Source organism: Paramisgurnus dabryanus, chromosome 9 (assembly GCF_030506205.2).
Source record: "Paramisgurnus dabryanus chromosome 9, PD_genome_1.1, whole genome shotgun sequence".
Taxonomy (NCBI): domain Eukaryota; kingdom Metazoa; phylum Chordata; class Actinopteri; order Cypriniformes; family Cobitidae; genus Paramisgurnus; species Paramisgurnus dabryanus.
Window position 1 is genome coordinate 2127957 of NC_133345.1, and position 27392 is coordinate 2155348.

The 27392-nt window shown below is 36.6% G+C and overlaps 5 non-coding genes and 2 pseudogenes across 5 annotated transcripts; all 7 read right to left on the reverse strand.

Annotated features, from left to right (window-relative positions):
* Positions 1-5562: 5562 nt before the first annotated feature.
* LOC135764300 (U1 spliceosomal RNA) lies at positions 5563-5727 on the reverse strand. The gene has a single exon (XR_010539855.1). It is a non-coding gene; the product is annotated as a U1 spliceosomal RNA (small nuclear RNA).
* Positions 5728-6510: 783 nt separating this feature from the next.
* On the reverse strand, positions 6511-6701 carry LOC135764444 (U2 spliceosomal RNA). Its single transcript, XR_010539992.1, has one exon. It is a non-coding gene; the product is annotated as a U2 spliceosomal RNA (small nuclear RNA).
* Positions 6702-12377: 5676 nt separating this feature from the next.
* Positions 12378-12542, reverse strand: LOC135764301 (U1 spliceosomal RNA). The gene has a single exon (XR_010539856.1). It is a non-coding gene; the product is annotated as a U1 spliceosomal RNA (small nuclear RNA).
* Positions 12543-13325: 783 nt separating this feature from the next.
* LOC135764557 (U2 spliceosomal RNA) lies at positions 13326-13498 on the reverse strand (annotated as a pseudogene).
* Positions 13499-16909: 3411 nt separating this feature from the next.
* Positions 16910-16994, reverse strand: LOC135764562 (U2 spliceosomal RNA; annotated as a pseudogene).
* Positions 16995-22669: 5675 nt separating this feature from the next.
* On the reverse strand, positions 22670-22834 carry LOC135764302 (U1 spliceosomal RNA). The gene has a single exon (XR_010539857.1). It is a non-coding gene; the product is annotated as a U1 spliceosomal RNA (small nuclear RNA).
* Positions 22835-23618: 784 nt separating this feature from the next.
* On the reverse strand, positions 23619-23809 carry LOC135764445 (U2 spliceosomal RNA). Its single transcript, XR_010539993.1, has one exon. It is a non-coding gene; the product is annotated as a U2 spliceosomal RNA (small nuclear RNA).
* Between the last annotated feature and the right edge of the window lie 3583 nt (positions 23810-27392).

Genomic DNA, 27392 nt, shown 5'->3' on the forward strand with positions numbered 1-27392 from the left:
ACGTTGAGCTAGCAAATCAGAAGTTCATGTTTTAATGCAGGATCTGATCCACGCTCATGAGAGAGAGAGAGAGAGAGAGAGATAGAGAGAATTTAGAATTTTCAAAAAACCTTTATTACAAATTAAAACATTTTCATAACCTCAAATCAGAAAAAACAAAGAAAAAAATATATATAGTAACGGAAATAACAAAAAAATAAGCCAACATAGGAGCAAAGAACAAATCATCTTCAATAACCAGACACAGAGCTCCTCCATAATACCAAATCAATTCAAAAGAAAGAAGATCATTCATTGCTTTAAAGTATCTAAAACCAATAAGGATTCTAGATTTAACTTATTTTAAAAACTGCTAATGTATCATGGCTTCCGGGTCTGTCAACGTTGCTGTGGTTTTTCGACAGCTGTAATATGAAGGGTAGAGTGAAAAAAAATATTTAAGTGTTTTGAACATCCCAATTTGTTCGTTTACTTAGTATTTTCTTAATGTTTTCGAGTTAAAAAATAATTCTTAAATCGAGATACATTTACTTAATAAGCAAAGTGGCTTAGAATTTAAGTCTTGTTTACTGAAATAAATTCTAAAATGTAATAGGTTAAGGCTTAAAACAAGTAAAAATATCTGCCAGTGGGGTAAGAAAAATAAACCTAAATTGAGTTTATTATTGAATTAAGTTGAAACTAGAATTAAGTTTATTTTTCTTACCCCGCTGGCAGATATTTTTTATTTGTTTTAAATATAAACCTGTTGATTTTTATAATTTATTTCAATTATTTTACAAAGTATGCGATCTGATTTTTTTAATCGCGGTGTTTCTTTTATTCCTCGTTTCTTTTCCGTGCATTTGCTTTATTTATTTATTTTTGCTTGTTGCATTTAAATGCACATTTGATTTGTTGCCACATTATTATGTGTTAATGTATTTTTTAACATGTTTATCAACAAAAAGTGCGTTATTATAATTAATTATATAGCTGTGAAATATATACAAGAATTCCCAGCAAAAACAAAACGTTTTTATAACAATTTTCTATTACAATACATAATATCTTAAGCCACTTTGCTTACCAAGTAAATGTATCTCCATTTAAGCATTGTCAGATATTCACTAGAAAACAAGACAAAAACAGTAAGTAAGATATTAATTTACTTTTTTCTTTCAAACATAAATTTACAGACGGCTGGAAATTTTTAATAAAATAACTAGCCATACCTATTCGGGTCTGCTCCCGTTTGCTGTGATGACGGGGGACTTAGTCCAAAGCACATTTTGAGGAATACTTACACATTTTACTTCTTATTTCTTTGAAATTAATTATGCATACACTATGGATTAAAAATGTCCCGACTGCGAACCTGATAAAACCCAGGTAAAAAGCAAATACAAATAAACCATTTTGATTTAGCAAAAGTTTACAAATAAATGCACTCCTTGCACACAACAAGCACGTCTAGTTACCATTCATATTTTGCGTGATTTAAGTTTCGTCGCATACATTTTGGAAGGCACACGATAAAAACAAAATAAGGCTTTTAATGTATGCCGACCTCATTCTCCGTTGAGGGCTTATCAATCATAATAAACGCTGTTAACTCTTCTCATTGAATGGTCTAAATCCAATGCTGGTAAAGAAATCAAATGTGCATTTAAACGCAACAAGCAAGCCGTAAAGCAATGGATGCAGGCAAACAAACGAGGAATAGCACATACACCACGATTAGATCATCGGGTCGCATACTTTGGAATTAATAAGAAATAATTATTCAGTCTAAAGAAATAAGAAGTAAAATGTCTAAGTATTTCTCCAAATGTGCACACTCATTACAATAAACGGGAGCAGACACGAATAGTTATGTATGTCTCGTTATTTTATTTAAAATTGATAAGCTGTCTAACATATGATATATTTTGATAATACGAAATGCTAAAAAAATAATATAACACCAATCGACAATATCTGTTATTGTTATTTTTACAAGTAAATTCATGTGTAGGAGAAAACAAAGCAGCTGTCAGTCCATACTATATTGAGTGGCCATCGTAGTGGTGCAACCTGAACGATGTTTTCCCTACTTCCGGTCAAAGCCGCCATTTTGTGAAATAGGCATATAGGTGACGCTGGAGCACGCGGCCATTGTCTCTGTTCAACAAAACAAGTATATATATACACATACGCATATTTTTCCTCAATCAATCACCGAATACAAGGTGCAATTCGATGCCAACTGACCCTTCTCTCTGGTTTCATGTTTGTAAGGAAAATTAAGGGGGAAATTACGATAGCATTTCAGCCAAACATTCATTCGTGCCACGCTGCTTTTCTTTGAACGAAAAAAAACCCTCTGCTCCCCCTACACAATTTCTTCTCCTGTTATTTTATGCTTAAAACAAGCAAATAAATCTGACTACAGGGTAAGAAAAAATTCGTGAACTTTTCCCATAAACACTTAATTCAAGAAAAATTGTCCCACCCCACTGGCCATTTTTTATCCACAATACACATTCGATGTCTGCAGGCACCATTGTCTTTGTTCAACGCAAACAATTCTGTTGCGTTTTTCTTTGAACGAAGTGCTCCGCCTAGATAATTTGACCCATATTCACATGGGTTTGTTTCTCGTTTTTTTTCTTTGAGAACAATCTATATAGCGCCTTCCACAATCGTTTTGGTGTTAGCTTTACGTAAAATAGAAACACAGAAAAGTACTGAGCGATGGAGAGACCACGAACGCGGAACGTATTATGGACCACGGACTGGCAAACAAACTGGCAACCACGCACTAAAGAAGCAAACTCTGATTTTAAACTCACCTTATTTGTCCCCGGAAAGCGCCAGAGTCGATGCACGGAGTGGACGGAACAAGCCTCGCTTCCATAGCCGAAGGTCAAAAATCCATTTAAACGTGTAGTCCCCGGTGTCCACTCGATCTTACCCAAAAAGCCGAGAAGCGATACCGCAATGGCATCCGGAGAAGGCGCTGGCTGTCGGGATGGAGGTTAGCGGGTCAGAGGTCCGGCACTGAAGGTCTGCGTTCATTATTCACCGTGTGCATTTCACTCTATATCCACTTTCTAATGTATAGCACTTGATAAGGATTAACAGTTTAAAAACAGAAATGCAAGACATCAGAAAATACATTTATTTTTTACTTTCATAACATGAGAGGTGTCATACAATAACAAATATGAGCTTTAAAATCACATTCCTAAGTTAAAAATATACATAAAAATAGATATATGGATCATTACACAAATCACTACTCAAAGGACCTATGTTAAATAACTGCTTCAATATTAATTAACAATAACATTTGGCCAAGGCAGTCCTTGTAAATAGACATATAAATAGACAAATAAAATCATGACATATATGCCGTAGAGCCTGAGATAGAGAAAAATAATAAGGAATTCTGCTTTTACTACCATCTCAGAAATATTGCCAGAATTAGAGGTTTTGTCTCAAGACAGGACTTAGAGAAACTTGTTCATGCTTTCATCACCAGCAGGGCCGATTATTGCAATGGTCAATGGATTTAAAAAGTACTGTTTCTTGTTTAAAAACCACTTCATGGCTACAATACATGACAGATATGCTAATCGAATATGAAACCGATTACTCGGATCAATAGGATCAGGTCATTTAGAAAAAACAAGGGTTCACTCAAAACAAGGTGCCTCAGCATTCAGTTATTATCAGCTTTCAGAAGAGATCAGATGTGCTTCAACAGTAGACACTTTTAAATATAGATTAAAAACACATCAGTTTAACTTTGCATTTACTGAATGATTTAAAACAGTACGAATAAAACAGTACAAAAGAATAAAACAGTATGAACCTTACCTGTTATAAAGGGAATGAAGCTTACGGTATGGTGCTTACCTGCAGAAATAAATAAAGTACAATAAGAACACACAGAACTTCAATTTTCAAAATTATTTTAACATTAAATGATGATTATTTTACTGGTTTACCTGTTTGTGATTACCACAGGATCCCGTCACCTGGCTGCGGTCTTCATTTGGTGAACGGTTCTTCACTCATAATTGACCTATACAAGAAATAGAGAAGAATAATAAGCAATTCTGCTTTTACATGTAGATGTGTGCCCCAAGAACACAGACACACCGGCTCCAAAAAGTTTAAACAGTACACATTTCTGTTATTTTAATGTGGCAAATGTGTCAGCTTTAAAAGAAGCATACATTACCTTTTAAAGAGGAAATACCTTTTGCATGAAATACCTTTACTCCCAGCATAAGCAAGCAATTTTCAAAATGCTTTTAAAAGTAAATAGTGATTATTTTACTTGTTTACCTGTTTGTGATTACCATGGAATCCTGTCACCATCATTTTTAAGCTTGTAAAGCAAATAATGAAATATTGACTTAGTAGGAAAAAATATTTTGGAAGTATCGTGATAAATGATGAAGAAAATATTTTGCAAAGTGATGGTTAGCACACGGTTGATGGTACCTATTAAATTCCATCATATTTTTTTATTCCTACTATGGAAGTCAATGGTGACTATCTGCTGTGGGTTTACCATCATTCCTCAAAATACCTTCTTTTGTGTTACTCAGAAAAAAACTAATCCTCGTGTTGTTGTAAGCCTGTATGCATGAGTAAATGATGACAGAATTATCATCATAAATTGAAATATCCCTTTAAACTGTATTTCCCCCCTTAAACCTAAACTTATTTTCCTACAGCAAGTCATTTAGGTAATCAAGAAAATACTTTACCCGTTGTCTTTGTGAGTTAAACAAATACAGCTACGCTTCCAGGTCTGTCGACGTTGCTGTGGTTTTTCGACAGCTGTAGTATGAAGGGTAGCGAATGAATGAATACATTGCAAAAAATCATTTCTTACTTGTTATTTCGAACTGTTTTAACTATACAAATATCTAGAAAGTCTTAAAATAAGATGCATTTTTTGATGAGCAAAATGCCCTAAGAAAATAAACCTAGCCTTTAGGGAGAAAAAACTCAGAATTTGGGCTTAAAACAAGCAAATAAATCTGCCAAAGGGGTAAGAAACAAATCTAGATATAAACACTTAATTCAAGAAAAATTGTCGTAGCCCATTGGCAGATTTGTTGGCTTGTTTAATGTACATGCATGTACAATATTTCAATTTGTCTTGTATTTATTAGCATTTTGTATTGCCCAACGCTGTCTAGGTTGTTTAACTGTTGTCATTTTCTTATAAAAGCCTTTATAATTTATTAGTTTGGATGATTGCCATTCCCGAGAACCTCTTATATTGGAAGTAAAAGAATCATCTAAGCATTATTTTGTGCTCTTAGACATGTAGCCGTTTGATTGTGGTTCTATTTAATGGCTAGTCTATTCGTTTGGAATGGTCAAACGGCTATTAGATTTTCACTGACAGCCCAAATTAAGCCTTGTTTTAGCCTAGACACTTATTCGCTGTCTATTAAAAGTTATGTAGTCGTTGAATAGCCGCTTTTTTGATGACTAATGTATTCTTGGGCCGTGGTTAGACGTCTCTTGGATTTTACGTAAAACGACAAGCGAATCTATTTTTAACACAAAGGTCAGGGGAGAGCGCGAACGCAGTCCCCCACTATCAGAAATTTTGCAGTCGAGATTCCCACATTTGGGGAATTCGCAAAGGGTCAGCCCAACCGGAGTGCAATGGCTGAGCCTCGCCCTGGGTGAACCACCTTCATGATCATGGTGTCTCCCCTGCCAGGTAAGTATGAGCGACACCCTTTGAGGCCAGACGGCCGCATCTTCCTGAGACCGATCACATCGACGGCGCCCCCGGAGGCCGTCCGACTAACATTTCATTTACTGTGTGTGGCCAGGTGGAAAGCGCACGAAGCCACGTCTGAGACCAAACATTCTTCGAGATCTACCCTGTTTTTATTCCGTTTCCAGCCCGGTTGAACCGTGTAGAGTGAAATATGTGAAACAATTTAAATCAAATGGATTTAAATTGCGCATTCAAATATATGGTTTCGTTATTACAAAGTAACTTTACGTGGAATAGAAACAAAGAAATGTACAGAGCAATCAAGAAACAACGAAAGCATAGCAATTTTAGAACGTGGATAAATAAAAACACAGGGCTCAATGACTTACCCGTTGTCGTTGTGAGTTAAACAAGTACAGCTATGCTTCCAGGTCTGTCGACGTTGCTGTGGTTTTTCGACAGCTGTAGTATGAAGGGTAGTGAAAAAAGTTTTCAGGTGTTTTTAACATTCCAATCGGTCTCGTTCGCTTTTGTTGCGCCTTCAGCTGTGTCGAGGATGTTTAATTCGTCCTCGTATCACCTCCGCAAACTTGTAAAGAAATTAATTAAATACATTACAAAAACATTTCTTTATCAGCGTGTTCATTTCCACGCAAGCTTTTCGTTAAACCAATAAAGCCAACGAAATCACAGCAATTTTAAAACACACGGATTAGAAAAAACACCGTCATTCACGCACAAAAGAAGCAAATTCTTTTTTTTATACTTGACTTATTTATCCCCGAGATGGGGAGCGCACCATTCATGGAAACACTGCAATACCATGTTGATGCATGGAGTGGAAGGAGCAAGCTCCGCTTCCATTTCCGAAGGTCAAAAATCCATTTAACATATAGTCCCCGGATAGGAGACGTATCAGACATTAAACTGATAAGAACAGATACTACACTTGATCTTAGCCAAAAGGCCGAGAAGCGATACCGGAATAGACGCAGCCAAAGGGGGAGCCGGCGAAGGCGCTGGCTTTTGGGGTGGAGGCTAGCGGGCATTTAACTCTATACGTTCTCATTGTATAACCCAGAGGTAGAACGTTGAGCTAGCAAATCAGAAGTTCATGTTTTAATGCAGGATCTGATCCACGCTCATGAGAGAGAGAGAGAGAGAGAGAGATAGAGAGAATTTAGAATTTTCAAAAAACCTTTATTACAAATTAAAACATTTTCATAACCTCAAATCAGAAAAAACAAAGAAAAAAATATATATAGTAACGGAAATAACAAAAAAAATAAGCCAACATAGGAGCAAAGAACAAATCATCTTCAATAACCAGACACAGAGCTCCTCCATAATACCAAATCAATTCAAAAGAAAGAAGATCATTCATTGCTTTAAAGTATCTAAAACCAATAAGGATTCTAGATTTAACTTATTTTAAAAACTGCTAATGTATCATGGCTTCCGGGTCTGTCAACGTTGCTGTGGTTTTTCGACAGCTGTAATATGAAGGGTAGAGTGAAAAAAAATATTTAAGTGTTTTGAACATCCCAATTTGTTCGTTTACTTAGTATTTTCTTAATGTTTTCGAGTTAAAAAATAATTCTTAAATCGAGATACATTTACTTAATAAGCAAAGTGGCTTAGAATTTAAGTCTTGTTTACTGAAATAAATTCTAAAATGTAATAGGTTAAGGCTTAAAACAAGTAAAAATATCTGCCAGTGGGGTAAGAAAAATAAACCTAAATTGAGTTTATTATTGAATTAAGTTGAAACTAGAATTAAGTTTATTTTTCTTACCCCGCTGGCAGATATTTTTTATTTGTTTTAAATATAAACCTGTTGATTTTTATAATTTATTTCAATTATTTTACAAAGTATGCGATCTGATTTTTTTAATCGCGGTGTTTCTTTTATTCCTCGTTTCTTTTCCGTGCATTTGCTTTATTTATTTATTTTTGCTTGTTGCATTTAAATGCACATTTGATTTGTTGCCACATTATTATGTGTTAATGTATTTTTTAACATGTTTATCAACAAAAAGTGCGTTATTATAATTAATTATATAGCTGTGAAATATATACAAGAATTCCCAGCAAAAACAAAACGTTTTTATAACAATTTTCTATTACAATACATAATATCTTAAGCCACTTTGCTTACCAAGTAAATGTATCTCCATTTAAGCATTGTCAGATATTCACTAGAAAACAAGACAAAAACAGTAAGTAAGATATTAATTTACTTTTTTCTTTCAAACATAAATTTACAGACGGCTGGAAATTTTTAATAAAATAACTAGCCATACCTATTCGGGTCTGCTCCCGTTTGCTGTGATGACGGGGGACTTAGTCCAAAGCACATTTTGAGGAATACTTACACATTTTACTTCTTATTTCTTTGAAATTAATTATGCATACACTATGGATTAAAAATGTCCCGACTGCGAACCTGATAAAACCCAGGTAAAAAGCAAATACAAATAAACCATTTTGATTTAGCAAAAGTTTACAAATAAATGCACTCCTTGCACACAACAAGCACGTCTAGTTACCATTCATATTTTGCGTGATTTAAGTTTCGTCGCATACATTTTGGAAGGCACACGATAAAAACAAAATAAGGCTTTTAATGTATGCCGACCTCATTCTCCGTTGAGGGCTTATCAATCATAATAAACGCTGTTAACTCTTCTCATTGAATGGTCTAAATCCAATGCTGGTAAAGAAATCAAATGTGCATTTAAACGCAACAAGCAAGCCGTAAAGCAATGGATGCAGGCAAACAAACGAGGAATAGCACATACACCACGATTAGATCATCGGGTCGCATACTTTGGAATTAATAAGAAATAATTATTCAGTCTAAAGAAATAAGAAGTAAAATGTCTAAGTATTTCTCCAAATGTGCACACTCATTACAATAAACGGGAGCAGACACGAATAGTTATGTATGTCTCGTTATTTTATTTAAAATTGATAAGCTGTCTAACATATGATATATTTTGATAATACGAAATGCTAAAAAAATAATATAACACCAATCGACAATATCTGTTATTGTTATTTTTACAAGTAAATTCATGTGTAGGAGAAAACAAAGCAGCTGTCAGTCCATACTATATTGAGTGGCCATCGTAGTGGTGCAACCTGAACGATGTTTTCCCTACTTCCGGTCAAAGCCGCCATTTTGTGAAATAGGCATATAGGTGACGCTGGAGCACGCGGCCATTGTCTCTGTTCAACAAAACAAGTATATATATACACATACGCATATTTTTCCTCAATCAATCACCGAATACAAGGTGCAATTCGATGCCAACTGACCCTTCTCTCTGGTTTCATGTTTGTAAGGAAAATTAAGGGGGAAATTACGATAGCATTTCAGCCAAACATTCATTCGTGCCACGCTGCTTTTCTTTGAACGAAAAAAAACCCTCTGCTCCCCCTACACAATTTCTTCTCCTGTTATTTTATGCTTAAAACAAGCAAATAAATCTGACTACAGGGTAAGAAAAAATTCGTGAACTTTTCCCATAAACACTTAATTCAAGAAAAATTGTCCCACCCCACTGGCCATTTTTTATCCACAATACACATTCGATGTCTGCAGGCACCATTGTCTTTGTTCAACGCAAACAATTCTGTTGCGTTTTTCTTTGAACGAAGTGCTCCGCCTAGATAATTTGACCCATATTCACATGGGTTTGTTTCTCGTTTTTTTTTCTTTGAGAACAATCTATATAGCGCCTTCCACAATCGTTTTGGTGTTAGCTTTACGTAAAATAGAAACACAGAAAAGTACTGAGCGATGGAGAGACCACGAACGCGGAACGTATTATGGACCACGGACTGGCAAACAAACTGGCAACCACGCACTAAAGAAGCAAACTCTGATTTTAAACTCACCTTATTTGTCCCCGGAAAGCGCCAGAGTCGATGCACGGAGTGGACGGAACAAGCCTCGCTTCCATAGCCGAAGGTCAAAAATCCATTTAAACGTGTAGTCCCCGGTGTCCACTCGATCTTACCCAAAAAGCCGAGAAGCGATACCGCAATGGCATCCGGAGAAGGCGCTGGCTGTCGGGATGGAGGTTAGCGGGTCAGAGGTCCGGCACTGAAGGTCTGCGTTCATTATTCACCGTGTGCATTTCACTCTATATCCACTTTCTAATGTATAGCACTTGATAAGGATTAACAGTTTAAAAACAGAAATGCAAGACATCAGAAAATACATTTATTTTTTACTTTCATAACATGAGAGGTGTCATACAATAACAAATATGAGCTTTAAAATCACATTCCTAAGTTAAAAATATACATAAAAATAGATATATGGATCATTACACAAATCACTACTCAAAGGACCTATGTTAAATAACTGCTTCAATATTAATTAACAATAACATTTGGCCAAGGCAGTCCTTGTAAATAGACATATAAATAGACAAATAAAATCATGACATATATGCCGTAGAGCCTGAGATAGAGAAAAATAATAAGGAATTCTGCTTTTACTACCATCTCAGAAATATTGCCAGAATTAGAGGTTTTGTCTCAAGACAGGACTTAGAGAAACTTGTTCATGCTTTCATCACCAGCAGGGCCGATTATTGCAATGGTCAATGGATTTAAAAAGTACTGTTTCTTGTTTAAAAACCACTTCATGGCTACAATACATGACAGATATGCTAATCGAATATGAAACCGATTACTCGGATCAATAGGATCAGGTCATTTAGAAAAAACAAGGGTTCACTCAAAACAAGGTGCCTCAGCATTCAGTTATTATCAGCTTTCAGAAGAGATCAGATGTGCTTCAACAGTAGACACTTTTAAATCTAGATTAAAAACACATCAGTTTAACTTTGCATTTACTGAATGATTTAAAACAGTACGAATAAAACAGTACAAAAGAATAAAACAGTATGAACCTTACCTGTTATAAAGGGAATGAAGCTTACGGTATGGTGCTTACCTGCAGAAATAAATAAAGTACAATAAGAACACACAGAACTTCAATTTTCAAAATTATTTTAACATTAAATGATGATTATTTTACTGGTTTACCTGTTTGTGATTACCACAGGATCCCGTCACCTGGCTGCGGTCTTCATTTGGTGAACGGTTCTTCACTCATAATTGACCTATACAAGAAATAGAGAAGAATAATAAGCAATTCTGCTTTTACATGTAGATGTGTGCCCCAAGAACACAGACACACCGGCTCCAAAAAGTTTAAACAGTACACATTTCTGTTATTTTAATGTGGCAAATGTGTCAGCTTTAAAAGAAGCATACATTACCTTTTAAAGAGGAAATAAATACCTTTTGCATGAAATACCTTTACTCCCAGCATAAGCAAGCAATTTTCAAAATGCTTTTAAAAGTAAATAGTGATTATTTTACTTGTTTACCTGTTTGTGATTACCATGGAATCCTGTCACCATCATTTTTAAGCTTGTAAAGCAAATAATGAAATATTGACTTAGTAGGAAAAATATTTTGGAAGTATCGTGATAAATGATGAAGAAAATATTTTGCAAAGTGATGGTTAGCACACGGTTGATGGTACCTATTAAATTCCATCATATTTTTTTATTCCTACTATGGAAGTCAATGGTGACTATCTGCTGTGGGTTTACCATCATTCCTCAAAATACCTTCTTTTGTGTTACTCAGAAAAAAACTAATCCTCGTGTTGTTGTAAGCCTGTATGCATGAGTAAATGATGACAGAATTATCATCATAAATTGAAATATCCCTTTAAACTGTATTTCCCCCCTTAAACCTAAACTTATTTTCCTACAGCAAGTCATTTAGGTAATCAAGAAAATACTTTACCCGTTGTCTTTGTGAGTTAAACAAATACAGCTACGCTTCCAGGTCTGTCGACGTTGCTGTGGTTTTTCGACAGCTGTAGTATGAAGGGTAGCGAATGAATGAATACATTGCAAAAAATCATTTCTTACTTGTTATTTCGAACTGTTTTAACTATACAAATATCTAGAAAGTCTTAAAATAAGATGCATTTTTTGATGAGCAAAATGCCCTAAGAAAATAAACCTAGCCTTTAGGGAGAAAAAACTCAGAATTTGGGCTTAAAACAAGCAAATAAATCTGCCAAAGGGGTAAGAAACAAATCTAGATATAAACACTTAATTCAAGAAAAATTGTCGTAGCCCATTGGCAGATTTGTTGGCTTGTTTAATGTACATGCATGTACAATATTTCAATTTGTCTTGTATTTATTAGCATTTTGTATTGCCCAACGCTGTCTAGGTTGTTTAACTGTTGTCATTTTCTTATAAAAGCCTTTATAATTTATTAGTTTGGATGATTGCCATTCCCGAGAACCTCTTATATTGGAAGTAAAAGAATCATCTAAGCATTATTTTGTGCTCTTAGACATGTAGCCGTTTGATTGTGGTTCTATTTAATGGCTAGTGTATTCGTTTGGAATGGTCAAACGGCTATTAGATTTTCACTGACAGCCCAAATTAAGCCTTGTTTTAGCCTAGACACTTATTCGCTGTCTATTAAAAGTTATGTAGTCGTTGAATAGCCGCTTTTTTGATGACTAATGTATTCTTGGGCCGTGGTTAGACGTCTCTTGGATTTTACGTAAAACGACAAGCGAATCTATTTTTAACACAAAGGTCAGGGGAGAGCGCGAACGCAGTCCCCCACTATCAGAAATTTTGCAGTCGAGATTCCCACATTTGGGGAATTCGCAAAGGGTCAGCCCAACCGGAGTGCAATGGCTGAGCCTCGCCCTGGGTGAACCACCTTCATGATCATGGTGTCTCCCCTGCCAGGTAAGTATGAGCGACACCCTTTGAGGCCAGACGGCCGCATCTTCCTGTGACCGATCACATCGACGGCGCCCCCGGAGGCCGTCCGACTAACATTTCATTTACTGTGTGTGGCCAGGTGGAAAGCGCACGAAGCCACGTCTGAGACCAAACATTCTTCGAGATCTACCCTGTTTTTATTCCGTTTCCAGCCCGGTTGAACCGTGTAGAGTGAAATATGTGAAACAATTTAAATCAAATGGATTTAAATTGCGCATTCAAATATATGGTTTCGTTATTACAAAGTAACTTTACGTGGAATAGAAACAAAGAAATGTACAGAGCAATCAAGAAACAACGAAAGCATAGCAATTTTAGAACGTGGATAAATAAAAACACAGGGCTCAATGACTTACCCGTTGTCGTTGTGAGTTAAACAAGTACAGCTATGCTTCCAGGTCTGTCGACGTTGCTGTGGTTTTTCGACAGCTGTAGTATGAAGGGTAGTGAAAAAAGTTTTCAGGTGTTTTTAACATTCCAATCGGTCTCGTTCGCTTTTGTTGCGCCTTCAGCTGTGTCGAGGATGTTTAATTCGTCCTCGTATCACCTCCGCAAACTTGTAAAGAAATTAATTAAATACATTACAAAAACATTTCTTTATCAGCGTGTTCATTTCCACGCAAGCTTTTCGTTAAACCAATAAAGCCAACGAAATCACAGCAATTTTAAAACACACGGATTAGAAAAAACACCGTCATTCACGCACAAAAGAAGCAAATTCTTTTTTTTATACTTGACTTATTTATCCCCGAGATGGGGAGCGCACCATTCATGGAAACACTGTAATACCATGTTGATGCATGGAGTGGAAGGAGCAAGCTCCGCTTCCATTTCCGAAGGTCAAAAATCCATTTAACATATAGTCCCCGGATAGGAGACGTATCAGACATTAAACTGATAAGAACAGATTTTTTTCTTTCGAAAATTTTTTATTGTCATCTTTTTTCAAAAACAAACATGGCTTTAAAGAAACACTCACATTCACAGTCACAGTCATTTATATCAATAAAATATCTTTAAAACGTCAGACAATAAATAACATTTAAGACTTTTTTAAAGAGATGGGACTATTAAAATCTTTTCTGGGTGTTAAAAGGGTAAAAAGCCAATGAGTTTAAGAATAAAACAATGCATGAAATAAAGTTTTTAACAATTGTAAAACAACAACCTAAAAATTTTTTTTTTTTTTTTTTTTTTAAAGTCCTTTATTGTCCAGGGCCGGGGTGAGCCCTTACCAACGTGGCCATCACCCCACTCTACAGAACAAACTTTTTTTATTTTTTTCTTGGTGCCCAGCGGAGATCCCCACCCTCCGGCCCGCTGGCCCGCTGTTCCCGTAGCCGGTGGTGGTCTGGGTGCATCTACGGGCAGCCAGGCACGGTGGCAAGCTGGGACCTCCCTGTGTTGCCCCGGCCCCTTCGTCCGAATGATTATGTCCGGTGCCCCTGCAACACCGTTCTGACCATCCGCTCGCGTGCGTGGAGGGGCACCGTAACACGTTTCCCCACCAGCAGGTTCCTGGTGGTCCAGATGGTGTCCTTAATGGCATTTAGGGTGAGCCAGAGCGAGGTGAACTCTTGTGCTGACAACACCCTCAGGCCCCGACCCACCCCCAGGACTGCGAGCTTGTAGTCCATCTGGACCCCACCTGCTGGCAGGCACGGGAAAAACAGGGGACCGGTTCTGGCCCACAGGTCCCTCGCATTACCGCACTCCCAGAGCAGATGTCGAACAGTCTCCGGTAGATTACACCCAGTCTGTGGACAGACTGGGTTCTTGGCCATACCCCGGGAGTGCATTACCGCCCTGACTGGGAGGATCTCATGGGCCACCAACCACGCCAAATCTTTGTGTCTGTTCTGAAGAGCGGGGTGGGCAGTGTTCCTCCATACTTGTTTGGCCTCCTCTAAAGTGAGGCCTGGAACTGGGCTCACTGACTCCCGGTCCTGTACAAGAGAGACAAGAGATTTGTGATTTGTTAAAATATTTACATCTTGAGTCTCTAAAATGTATTTCTTTAAAAATGTCTTGATAAAACTGTACTGTTGGGGCAAATTAAAAGATACTGGAGTTTTTAAATCAACTGGTAAAACTTTTAAGAATCTCAGGTAGGACCCCATCCAATATCTGACCATAGCTGTCGTCTTGTTCTCGTTGGATGGGGTCACTGCATAACTAATGTGCAGGGCAGTAAATCGGCTTGTTAAAAACAGTCGTGGGTCTGGGAGGCCTATCCCACCATTTTCTGGTCTTTTCTTTACGACCTCTCTCTTTAGACGTTCCCATTTGGACCCCCACAGGAAATAAAACACGGCCCTCTCCAGGTCTGTAAAAAATTGTTTAGTAGGACTAAAAACAGAACATACAAGTAAAAGCAATGGTAAAATTACAGCTTTAAAAATCAGCACTTTTCCATGTAATGTCAACTGTCTTTGTCCCCAAAACCCCAGTCTTTTCCTAACTTTCCCTAACAAGTCAGTCCAGTTTCCCCGTCCACCACCCTCCTTGTCAAATTTAACTCCTAAAATTTTAAGGTCTGTTTCTTTAAAATCCACATCCAGTCCTCCTGTGTCAATGTTCCCCCACGGCCCGAAGAGCAGGGCCTCAGACTTACTTCTGTTAAGTTTAGCGCCTGAGGCCCGACCGTACCAGTCAGTCAAGTCCATTGCTCTTCGTAAAGATAAAACATCAGTTGTTAAAAGGGTTACGTCATCCATATATAAAACACAGGTCGCTGTCAGTCCACCAGTCCCAGGCACGTCTAGTCCTTTAATCCATTTATCCCTTCTCAAGATCTGTGCCAGTGGTTCCATACATGCCACATACAGGAGGGGAGATAAAGGACACCCCTGACGGACGCCGCTGCATATATTTACAGCTTGGGAAAGATGCCCGTTAACTAGAATTCTGCTGACTAAGCCGCTGTACAGCAATCCCACCCAAGCTATGAATCTCCCTGGGAAACCCATTTTTTCCAGTACATGAAACAGGTACTTGTGCGAGACCCGGTCGAATGCTTTTTCAAAATCTAAATTTAGGACTGCTAGCCGAATGTTTCTGTCTCTCGCAAAACAGATGGCATCTCTAATCAGCACTAGACTGTCCGTGATCTTTCTCCCAGGCACAGCACATGCTTGATCCGGGTGGATTATGTCCTCTAAAACAGTAGACATTCGTGTTGCTAAAATTTTACTAAAAAGTTTAATGTCAAAATTTTAAAGTGTGATTGGTCGCCACGTCTTAAGGTCAGTCTTGTCTCCTTTCTTATGTAAAAGTGAAACTATCCCTATTCTGAAGCTGTCAGGAAGTTTGTCTAGAGTCTCAAATTCCTTAAAAACAGTCAATAAATCATGTGCTAAAATATCCCAAAACGTCACATAAAACTCCAGGGGGAGTCCATCCATTCCTGGGGACTTCCCTCGTTTAAAACTTTTAAGAGCAGTATGTAATTCTAAAATGGTTAAATCTTGAGATAAAAACACATTTTCACAACTTACCTTTTTTTCCACAAACTCTAAAACTTCCTTTATTGTCTCGTTTTCTACTTCTTTATTGCAATATAAACTTTCATAGAATTCTGTCACTCCATTTAAAATTTCTTTTGTTGTATGCACTTCCCTCCCATCTGTTTTAAGTGATGTTATTGCTTTAGCCTTTGTAACAATCTTCTTAAAAAAATATCTGGTGCATTTTTCCCCTTCCTCAATATCTCTTTCTCTACTTCTTAAAATTACTCCTTTGCTTTGAGTTTCACTTAAGGCTGACATTTCCTCTTTAACATCTTTAATTTCTTGACTAAAATCCAATCCTTCATTTAAAAGATTAAAATACCTCTGCAGTCTTTTTTGCAGCCCCATCATGCGTCTTTTCTCCCTGTCTTTTTTCATCTTTCCTATTTTTCTAAAAAATTGCCTTGTCCTGTGTTTTACCATCTCCCACCATTGTGCACGTGAATCATAAAAGTCTTGGAGGGTCTGCCATTGGCTAAACTGCTCCCTGTATTGTCTAGCTACCTCGTCATCCTCGAGAAGGGAACAGTTCAGCTTCCACAGCCCTCCCCCTACCGTCACACCAGTGGGCAGTGAAAGGGTGCAAGACAGCATCATGTGATCAGAAAAGAAAAGGGGGGTCAATGTAGCATCGGTTGGCGGGCAGTCTCTTGTAAAAACATAGTCGATTCGAGAGGCTTTAGTGCCATCACCACTGAACCAGGTGAAGCCCTCCTCTCTCTGATGCATTAGTTTAAAACAGTCGACTAACTTAAAATCTCTCACTAAACCCTGCAATAAAACCGATGTTTTATCTACCTTAAAATCTTCCCCTACCCTCTTCCTATCCTTTTGGCTTAAAACACAATTAAAATCCCCTGCCACTGATAAGAACAGATACTACACTTGATCTTAGCCAAAAGGCCGAGAAGCGATACCGGAATAGACGCAGCCAAAGGGGGAGCCGGCGAAGGCGCTGGCTTTTGGGGTGGAGGCTAGCGGGCATTTAACTCTATACGTTCTCATTGTATAACCCAGAGGTAGAACGTTGAGCTAGCAAATCAGAAGTTCATGTTTTAATGCAGGATCTGATCCACGCTCATGAGAGAGAGAGAGAGAGAGAGAGATAGAGAGAATTTAGAATTTTCAAAAAACCTTTATTACAAATTAAAACATTTTCATAACCTCAAATCAGAAAAAACAAAGAAAAAAATATATATAGTAACGGAAATAACAAAAAAATAAGCCAACATAGGAGCAAAGAACAAATCATCTTCAATAACCAGACACAGAGCTCCTCCATAATACCAAATCAATTCAAAAGAAAGAAGATCATTCATTGCTTTAAAGTATCTAAAACCAATAAGGATTCTAGATTTAACTTATTTTAAAAACTGCTAATGTATCATGGCTTCCGGGTCTGTCAACGTTGCTGTGGTTTTTCGACAGCTGTAATATGAAGGGTAGAGTGAAAAAAAATATTTAAGTGTTTTGAACATCCCAATTTGTTCGTTTACTTAGTATTTTCTTAATGTTTTCGAGTTAAAAAATAATTCTTAAATCGAGATACATTTACTTAATAAGCAAAGTGGCTTAGAATTTAAGTCTTGTTTACTGAAATAAATTCTAAAATGTAATAGGTTAAGGCTTAAAACAAGTAAAAATATCTGCCAGTGGGGTAAGAAAAATAAACCTAAATTGAGTTTATTATTGAATTAAGTTGAAACTAGAATTAAGTTTATTTTTCTTACCCCGCTGGCAGATATTTTTTATTTGTTTTAAATATAAACCTGTTGATTTTTATAATTTATTTCAATTATTTTACAAAGTATGCGATCTGATTTTTTTAATCGCGGTGTTTCTTTTATTCCTCGTTTCTTTTCCGTGCATTTGCTTTATTTATTTATTTTTGCTTGTTGCATTTAAATGCACATTTGATTTGTTGCCACATTATTATGTGTTAATGTATTTTTTAACATGTTTATCAACAAAAAGTGCGTTATTATAATTAATTATATAGCTGTGAAATATATACAAGAATTCCCAGCAAAAACAAAACGTTTTTATAACAATTTTCTATTACAATACATAATATCTTAAGCCACTTTGCTTACCAAGTAAATGTATCTCCATTTAAGCATTGTCAGATATTCACTAGAAAACAAGACAAAAACAGTAAGTAAGATATTAATTTACTTTTTTCTTTCAAACATAAATTTACAGACGGCTGGAAATTTTTAATAAAATAACTAGCCATACCTATTCGGGTCTGCTCCCGTTTGCTGTGATGACGGGGGACTTAGTCCAAAGCACATTTTGAGGAATACTTACACATTTTACTTCTTATTTCTTTGAAATTAATTATGCATACACTATGGATTAAAAATGTCCCGACTGCGAACCTGATAAAACCCAGGTAAAAAGCAAATACAAATAAACCATTTTGATTTAGCAAAAGTTTACAAATAAATGCACTCCTTGCACACAACAAGCACGTCTAGTTACCATTCATATTTTGCGTGATTTAAGTTTCGTCGCATACATTTTGGAAGGCACACGATAAAAACAAAATAAGGCTTTTAATGTATGCCGACCTCATTCTCCGTTGAGGGCTTATCAATCATAATAAACGCTGTTAACTCTTCTCATTGAATGGTCTAAATCCAATGCTGGTAAAGAAATCAAATGTGCATTTAAACGCAACAAGCAAGCCGTAAAGCAATGGATGCAGGCAAACAAACGAGGAATAGCACATACACCACGATTAGATCATCGGGTCGCATACTTTGGAATTAATAAGAAATAATTATTCAGTCTAAAGAAATAAGAAGTAAAATGTCTAAGTATTTCTCCAAATGTGCACACTCATTACAATAAACGGGAGCAGACACGAATAGTTATGTATGTCTCGTTATTTTATTTAAAATTGATAAGCTGTCTAACATATGATATATTTTGATAATACGAAATGCTAAAAAAATAATATAACACCAATCGACAATATCTGTTATTGTTATTTTTACAAGTAAATTCATGTGTAGGAGAAAACAAAGCAGCTGTCAGTCCATACTATATTGAGTGGCCATCGTAGTGGTGCAACCTGAACGATGTTTTCCCTACTTCCGGTCAAAGCCGCCATTTTGTGAAATAGGCATATAGGTGACGCTGGAGCACGCGGCCATTGTCTCTGTTCAACAAAACAAGTATATATATACACATACGCATATTTTTCCTCAATCAATCACCGAATACAAGGTGCAATTCGATGCCAACTGACCCTTCTCTCTGGTTTCATGTTTGTAAGGAAAATTAAGGGGGAAATTACGATAGCATTTCAGCCAAACATTCATTCGTGCCACGCTGCTTTTCTTTGAACGAAAAAAAACCCTCTGCTCCCCCTACACAATTTCTTCTCCTGTTATTTTATGCTTAAAACAAGCAAATAAATCTGACTACAGGGTAAGAAAAAATTCGTGAACTTTTCCCATAAACACTTAATTCAAGAAAAATTGTCCCACCCCACTGGCCATTTTTTATCCACAATACACATTCGATGTCTGCAGGCACCATTGTCTTTGTTCAACGCAAACAATTCTGTTGCGTTTTTCTTTGAACGAAGTGCTCCGCCTAGATAATTTGACCCATATTCACATGGGTTTGTTTCTCGTTTTTTTTTCTTTGAGAACAATCTATATAGCGCCTTCCACAATCGTTTTGGTGTTAGCTTTACGTAAAATAGAAACACAGAAAAGTACTGAGCGATGGAGAGACCACGAACGCGGAACGTATTATGGACCACGGACTGGCAAACAAACTGGCAACCACGCACTAAAGAAGCAAACTCTGATTTTAAACTCACCTTATTTGTCCCCGGAAAGCGCCAGAGTCGATGCACGGAGTGGACGGAACAAGCCTCGCTTCCATAGCCGAAGGTCAAAAATCCATTTAAACGTGTAGTCCCCGGTGTCCACTCGATCTTACCCAAAAAGCCGAGAAGCGATACCGCAATGGCATCCGGAGAAGGCGCTGGCTGTCGGGATGGAGGTTAGCGGGTCAGAGGTCCGGCACTGAAGGTCTGCGTTCATTATTCACCGTGTGCATTTCACTCTATATCCACTTTCTAATGTATAGCACTTGATAAGGATTAACAGTTTAAAAACAGAAATGCAAGACATCAGAAAATACATTTATTTTTTACTTTCATAACAGGAGAGGTGTCATACAATAACAAATATGAGTTTTAAAATCACATTCCTAAGTTAAAAATATACATAAAAATAGATATATGGATCATTACACAAATCACTACTCAAAGGACCTATGTTAAATAACTGCTTCAATATTAATTAACAATAACATTTGGCCAAGGCAGTCCTTGTAAATAGACATATAAATAGACAAATAAAATCATGACATATATGCCGTAGAGCCTGAGATAGAGAAAAATAATAAGGAATTCTGCTTTTACTACCATCTCAGAAATATTGCCAGAATTAGAGGTTTTGTCTCAAGACAGGACTTAGAGAAACTTGTTCATGCTTTCATCACCAGCAGGGCCGATTATTGCAATGGTCAATGGATTTAAAAAGTACTGTTTCTTGTTTAAAAACCACTTCATGGCTACAATACATGACAGATATGCTAATCGAATATGAAACCGATTACTCGGATCAATAGGATCAGGTCATTTAGAAAAAACAAGGGTTCACTCAAAACAAGGTGCCTCAGCATTCAGTTATTATCAGCTTTCAGAAGAGATCAGATGTGCTTCAACAGTAGACACTTTTAAATCTAGATTAAAAACACATCAGTTTAACTTTGCATTTACTGAATGATTTAAAACAGTACGAATAAAACAGTACAAAAGAATAAAACAGTATGAACCTTACCTGTTATAAAGGGAATGAAGCTTACGGTATGGTGCTTACCTGCAGAAATAAATAAAGTACAATAAGAACACACAGAACTTCAATTTTCAAAATTATTTTAACATTAAATGATGATTATTTTACTGGTTTACCTGTTTGTGATTACCACAGGATCCCGTCACCTGGCTGCGGTCTTCATTTGGTGAACGGTTCTTCACTCATAATTGACCTATACAAGAAATAGAGAAGAATAATAAGCAATTCTGCTTTTACATGTAGATGTGTGCCCCAAGAACACAGACACACCGGCTCCAAAAAGTTTAAACAGTACACATTTCTGTTATTTTAATGTGGCAAATGTGTCAGCTTTAAAAGAAGCATACATTACCTTTTAAAGAGGAAATAAATACCTTTTGCATGAAATACCTTTACTCCCAGCATAAGCAAGCAATTTTCAAAATGCTTTTAAAAGTAAATAGTGATTATTTTACTTGTTTACCTGTTTGTGATTACCATGGAATCCTGTCACCATCATTTTTAAGCTTGTAAAGCAAATAATGAAATATTGACTTAGTAGGAAAAAATATTTTGGAAGTATCGTGATAAATGATGAAGAAAATATTTTGCAAAGTGATGGTTAGCACACGGTTGATGGTACCTATTAAATTCCATCATATTTTTTTATTCCTACTATGGAAGTCAATGGTGACTATCTGCTGTGGGTTTACCATCATTCCTCAAAATACCTTCTTTTGTGTTACTCAGAAAAAAACTAATCCTCGTGTTGTTGTAAGCCTGTATGCATGAGTAAATGATGACAGAATTATCATCATAAATTGAAATATCCCTTTAAACTGTATTTCCCCCCTTAAACCTAAACTTATTTTCCTACAGCAAGTCATTTAGGTAATCAAGAAAATACTTTACCCGTTGTCTTTGTGAGTTAAACAAATACAGCTACGCTTCCAGGTCTGTCGACGTTGCTGTGGTTTTTCGACAGCTGTAGTATGAAGGGTAGCGAATGAATGAATACATTGCAAAAAATCATTTCTTACTTGTTATTTCGAACTGTTTTAACTATACAAATATCTAGAAAGTCTTAAAATAAGATGCATTTTTGATGAGCAAAATGCCCTAAGAAAATAAACCTAGCCTTTAGGGAGAAAAAACTCAGAATTTGGGCTTAAAACAAGCAAATAAATCTGCCAAAGGGGTAAGAAACAAATCTAGATATAAACACTTAATTCAAGAAAAATTGTCGTAGCCCATTGGCAGATTTGTTGGCTTGTTTAATGTACATGCATGTACAATATTTCAATTTGTCTTGTATTTATTAGCATTTTGTATTGCCCAACGCTGTCTAGGTTGTTTAACTGTTGTCATTTTCTTATAAAAGCCTTTATAATTTATTAGTTTGGATGATTGCCATTCCCGAGAACCTCTTATATTGGAAGTAAAAGAATCATCTAAGCATTATTTTGTGCTCTTAGACATGTAGCCGTTTGATTGTGGTTCTATTTAATGGCTAGTCTATTCGTTTGGAATGGTCAAACGGCTATTAGATTTTCACTGACAGCCCAAATTAAGCCTTGTTTTAGCCTAGACACTTATTCGCTGTCTATTAAAAGTTATGTAGTCGTTGAATAGCCGCTTTTTTGATGACTAATGTATTCTTGGGCCGTGGTTAGACGTCTCTTGGATTTTACGTAAAACGACAAGCGAATCTATTTTTAACACAAAGGTCAGGGGAGAGCGCGAACGCAGTCCCCCACTATCAGAAATTTTGCAGTCGAGATTCCCACATTTGGGGAATTCGCAAAGGGTCAGCCCAACCGGAGTGCAATGGCTGAGCCTCGCCCTGGGTGAACCACCTTCATGATCATGGTGTCTCCCCTGCCAGGTAAGTATGAGCGACACCCTTTGAGGCCAGACGGCCGCATCTTCCTGTGACCGATCACATCGACGGCGCCCCCGGAGGCCGTCCGACTAACATTTCATTTACTGTGTGTGACCAGGTGGAAAGCGCACGAAGCCACGTCTGAGACCAAACATTCTTCGAGATCTACCCTGTTTTTATTCCGTTTCCAGCCCGGTTGAACCGTGTAGAGTGAAATATGTGAAACAATTTAAATCAAATGGATTTAAATTGCGCATTCAAATATATGGTTTCGTTATTACAAAGTAACTTTACGTGGAATAGAAACAAAAAAAATGTACAGAGCAATCAAGAAACAACGAAAGCATAGCAATTTTAGAACGTGGATAAATAAAAACACAGGGCTCAATGACTTACCCGTTGTCGTTGTGAGTTAAACAAGTACAGCTATGCTTCCAGGTCTGTCGACGTTGCTGTGGTTTTTCGACAGCTGTAGTATGAAGGGTAGTGAAAAAAGTTTTCAGGTGTTTTTAACATTCCAATCGGTCTCGTTCGCTTTTGTTGCGCCTTCAGCTGTGTCGAGGATGTTTAATTCGTCCTCGTATCACCTCCGCAAACTTGTAAAGAAATTAATTAAATACATTACAAAAACATTTCTTTATCAGCGTGTTCATTTCCACGCAAGCTTTTCGTTAAACCAATAAAGCCAACGAAATCACAGCAATTTTAAAACACACGGATTAGAAAAAACACCGTCATTCACGCACAAAAGAAGCAAATTCTTTTTTTTATACTTGACTTATTTATCCCCGAGATGGGGAGCGCACCATTCATGGAAACACTGCAATACCATGTTGATGCATGGAGTGGAAGGAGCAAGCTCCGCTTCCATTTCCGAAGGTCAAAAATCCATTTAACATATAGTCCCCGGATAGGAGACGTATCAGACATTAAACTGATAAGAACAGATACTACACTTGATCTTAGCCAAAAGGCCGAGAAGCGATACCGGAATAGACGCAGCCAAAGGGGGAGCCGGCGAAGGCGCTGGCTTTTGGGGTGGAGGCTAGCGGGCATTTAACTCTATACGTTCTCATTGTATAACCCAGAGGTAGAACGTTGAGCTAGCAAATCAGAAGTTCATGTTTTAATGCAGGATCTGATCCACGCTCATGAGAGAGAGAGAGAGAGAGAGAGATAGAGAGAATTTAGAATTTTCAAAAAACCTTTATTACAAATTAAAACATTTTCATAACCTCAAATCAGAAAAAACAAAGAAAAAAATATATATAGTAACGGAAATAACAAAAAAATAAGCCAACATAGGAGCAAAGAACAAATCATCTTCAATAACCAGACACAGAGCTCCTCCATAATACCAAATCAATTCAAAAGAAAGAAGATCATTCATTGCTTTAAAGTATCTAAAACCAATAAGGATTCTAGATTTAACTTATTTTAAAAACTGCTAATGTATCATGGCTTCCGGGTCTGTCAACGTTGCTGTGGTTTTTCGACAGCTGTAATATGAAGGGTAGAGTGAAAAAAAATATTTAAGTGTTTTGAACATCCCAATTTGTTCGTTTACTTAGTATTTTCTTAATGTTTTCGAGTTAAAAAATAATTCTTAAATCGAGATACATTTACTTAATAAGCAAAGTGGCTTAGAATTTAAGTCTTGTTTACTGAAATAAATTCTAAAATGTAATAGGTTAAGGCTTAAAACAAGTAAAAATATCTGCCAGTGGGGTAAGAAAAATAAACCTAAATTGAGTTTATTATTGAATTAAGTTGAAACTAGAATTAAGTTTATTTTTCTTACCCCGCTGGCAGATATTTTTTATTTGTTTTAAATATAAACCTGTTGATTTTTATAATTTATTTCAATTATTTTACAAAGTATGCGATCTGATTTTTTTAATCGCGGTGTTTCTTTTATTCCTCGTTTCTTTTCCGTGCATTTGCTTTATTTATTTATTTTTGCTTGTTGCATTTAAATGCACATTTGATTTGTTGCCACATTATTATGTGTTAATGTATTTTTTAACATGTTTATCAACAAAAAGTGCGTTATTATAATTAATTATATAGCTGTGAAATATATACAAGAATTCCCAGCAAAAACAAAACGTTTTTATAACAATTTTCTATTACAATACATAATATCTTAAGCCACTTTGCTTACCAAGTAAATGTATCTCCATTTAAGCATTGTCAGATATTCACTAGAAAACAAGACAAAAACAGTAAGTAAGATATTAATTTACTTTTTTCTTTCAAACATAAATTTACAGACGGCTGGAAATTTTTAATAAAATAACTAGCCATACCTATTCGGGTCTGCTCCCGTTTGCTGTGATGACGGGGGACTTAGTCCAAAGCACATTTTGAGGAATACTTACACATTTTACTTCTTATTTCTTTGAAATTAATTATGCATACACTATGGATTAAAAATGTCCCGACTGCGAACCTGATAAAACCCAGGTAAAAAGCAAATACAAATAAACCATTTTGATTTAGCAAAAGTTTACAAATAAATGCACTCCTTGCACACAACAAGCACGTCTAGTTACCATTCATATTTTGCGTGATTTAAGTTTCGTCGCATACATTTTGGAAGGCACACGATAAAAACAAAATAAGGCTTTTAATGTATGCCGACCTCATTCTCCGTTGAGGGCTTATCAATCATAATAAACGCTGTTAACTCTTCTCATTGAATGGTCTAAATCCAATGCTGGTAAAGAAATCAAATGTGCATTTAAACGCAACAAGCAAGCCGTAAAGCAATGGATGCAGGCAAACAAACGAGGAATAGCACATACACCACGATTAGATCATCGGGTCGCATACTTTGGAATTAATAAGAAATAATTATTCAGTCTAAAGAAATAAGAAGTAAAATGTCTAAGTATTTCTCCAAATGTGCACACTCATTACAATAAACGGGAGCAGACACGAATAGTTATGTATGTCTCGTTATTTTATTTAAAATTGATAAGCTGTCTAACATATGATATATTTTGATAATACGAAATGCTAAAAAAATAATATAACACCAATCGACAATATCTGTTATTGTTATTTTTACAAGTAAATTCATGTGTAGGAGAAAACAAAGCAGCTGTCAGTCCATACTATATTGAGTGGCCATCGTAGTGGTGCAACCTGAACGATGTTTTCCCTACTTCCGGTCAAAGCCGCCATTTTGTGAAATAGGCATATAGGTGACGCTGGAGCACGCGGCCATTGTCTCTGTTCAACAAAACAAGTATATATATACACATACGCATATTTTTCCTCAATCAATCACCGAATACAAGGTGCAATTCGATGCCAACTGACCCTTCTCTCTGGTTTCATGTTTGTAAGGAAAATTAAGGGGGAAATTACGATAGCATTTCAGCCAAACATTCATTCGTGCCACGCTGCTTTTCTTTGAACGAAAAAAAACCCTCTGCTCCCCCTACACAATTTCTTCTCCTGTTATTTTATGCTTAAAACAAGCAAATAAATCTGACTACAGGGTAAGAAAAAATTCGTGAACTTTTCCCATAAACACTTAATTCAAGAAAAATTGTCCCACCCCACTGGCCATTTTTTATCCACAATACACATTCGATGTCTGCAGGCACCATTGTCTTTGTTCAACGCAAACAATTCTGTTGCGTTTTTCTTTGAACGAAGTGCTCCGCCTAGATAATTTGACCCATATTCACATGGGTTTGTTTCTCGTTTTTTTTTCTTTGAGAACAATCTATATAGCGCCTTCCACAATCGTTTTGGTGTTAGCTTTACGTAAAATAGAAACACAGAAAAGTACTGAGCGATGGAGAGACCACGAACGCGGAACGTATTATGGACCACGGACTGGCAAACAAACTGGCAACCACGCACTAAAGAAGCAAACTCTGATTTTAAACTCACCTTATTTGTCCCCGGAAAGCGCCAGAGTCGATGCACGGAGTGGACGGAACAAGCCTCGCTTCCATAGCCGAAGGTCAAAAATCCATTTAAACGTGTAGTCCCCGGTGTCCACTCGATCTTACCCAAAAAGCCGAGAAGCGATACCGCAATGGCATCCGGAGAAGGCGCTGGCTGTCGGGATGGAGGTTAGCGGGTCAGAGGTCCGGCACTGAAGGTCTGCGTTCATTATTCACCGTGTGCATTTCACTCTATATCCACTTTCTAATGTATAGCACTTGATAAGGATTAACAGTTTAAAAACAGAAATGCAAGACATCAGAAAATACATTTATTTTTTACTTTCATAACATGAGAGGTGTCATACAATAACAAATATGAGCTTTAAAATCACATTCCTAAGTTAAAAATATACATAAAAATAGATATATGGATCATTACACAAATCACTACTCAAAGGACCTATGTTAAATAACTGCTTCAATATTAATTAACAATAACATTTGGCCAAGGCAGTCCTTGTAAATAGACATATAAATAGACAAATAAAATCATGACATATATGCCGTAGAGCCTGAGATAGAGAAAAATAATAAGGAATTCTGCTTTTACTACCATCTCAGAAATATTGCCAGAATTAGAGGTTTTGTCTCAAGACAGGAC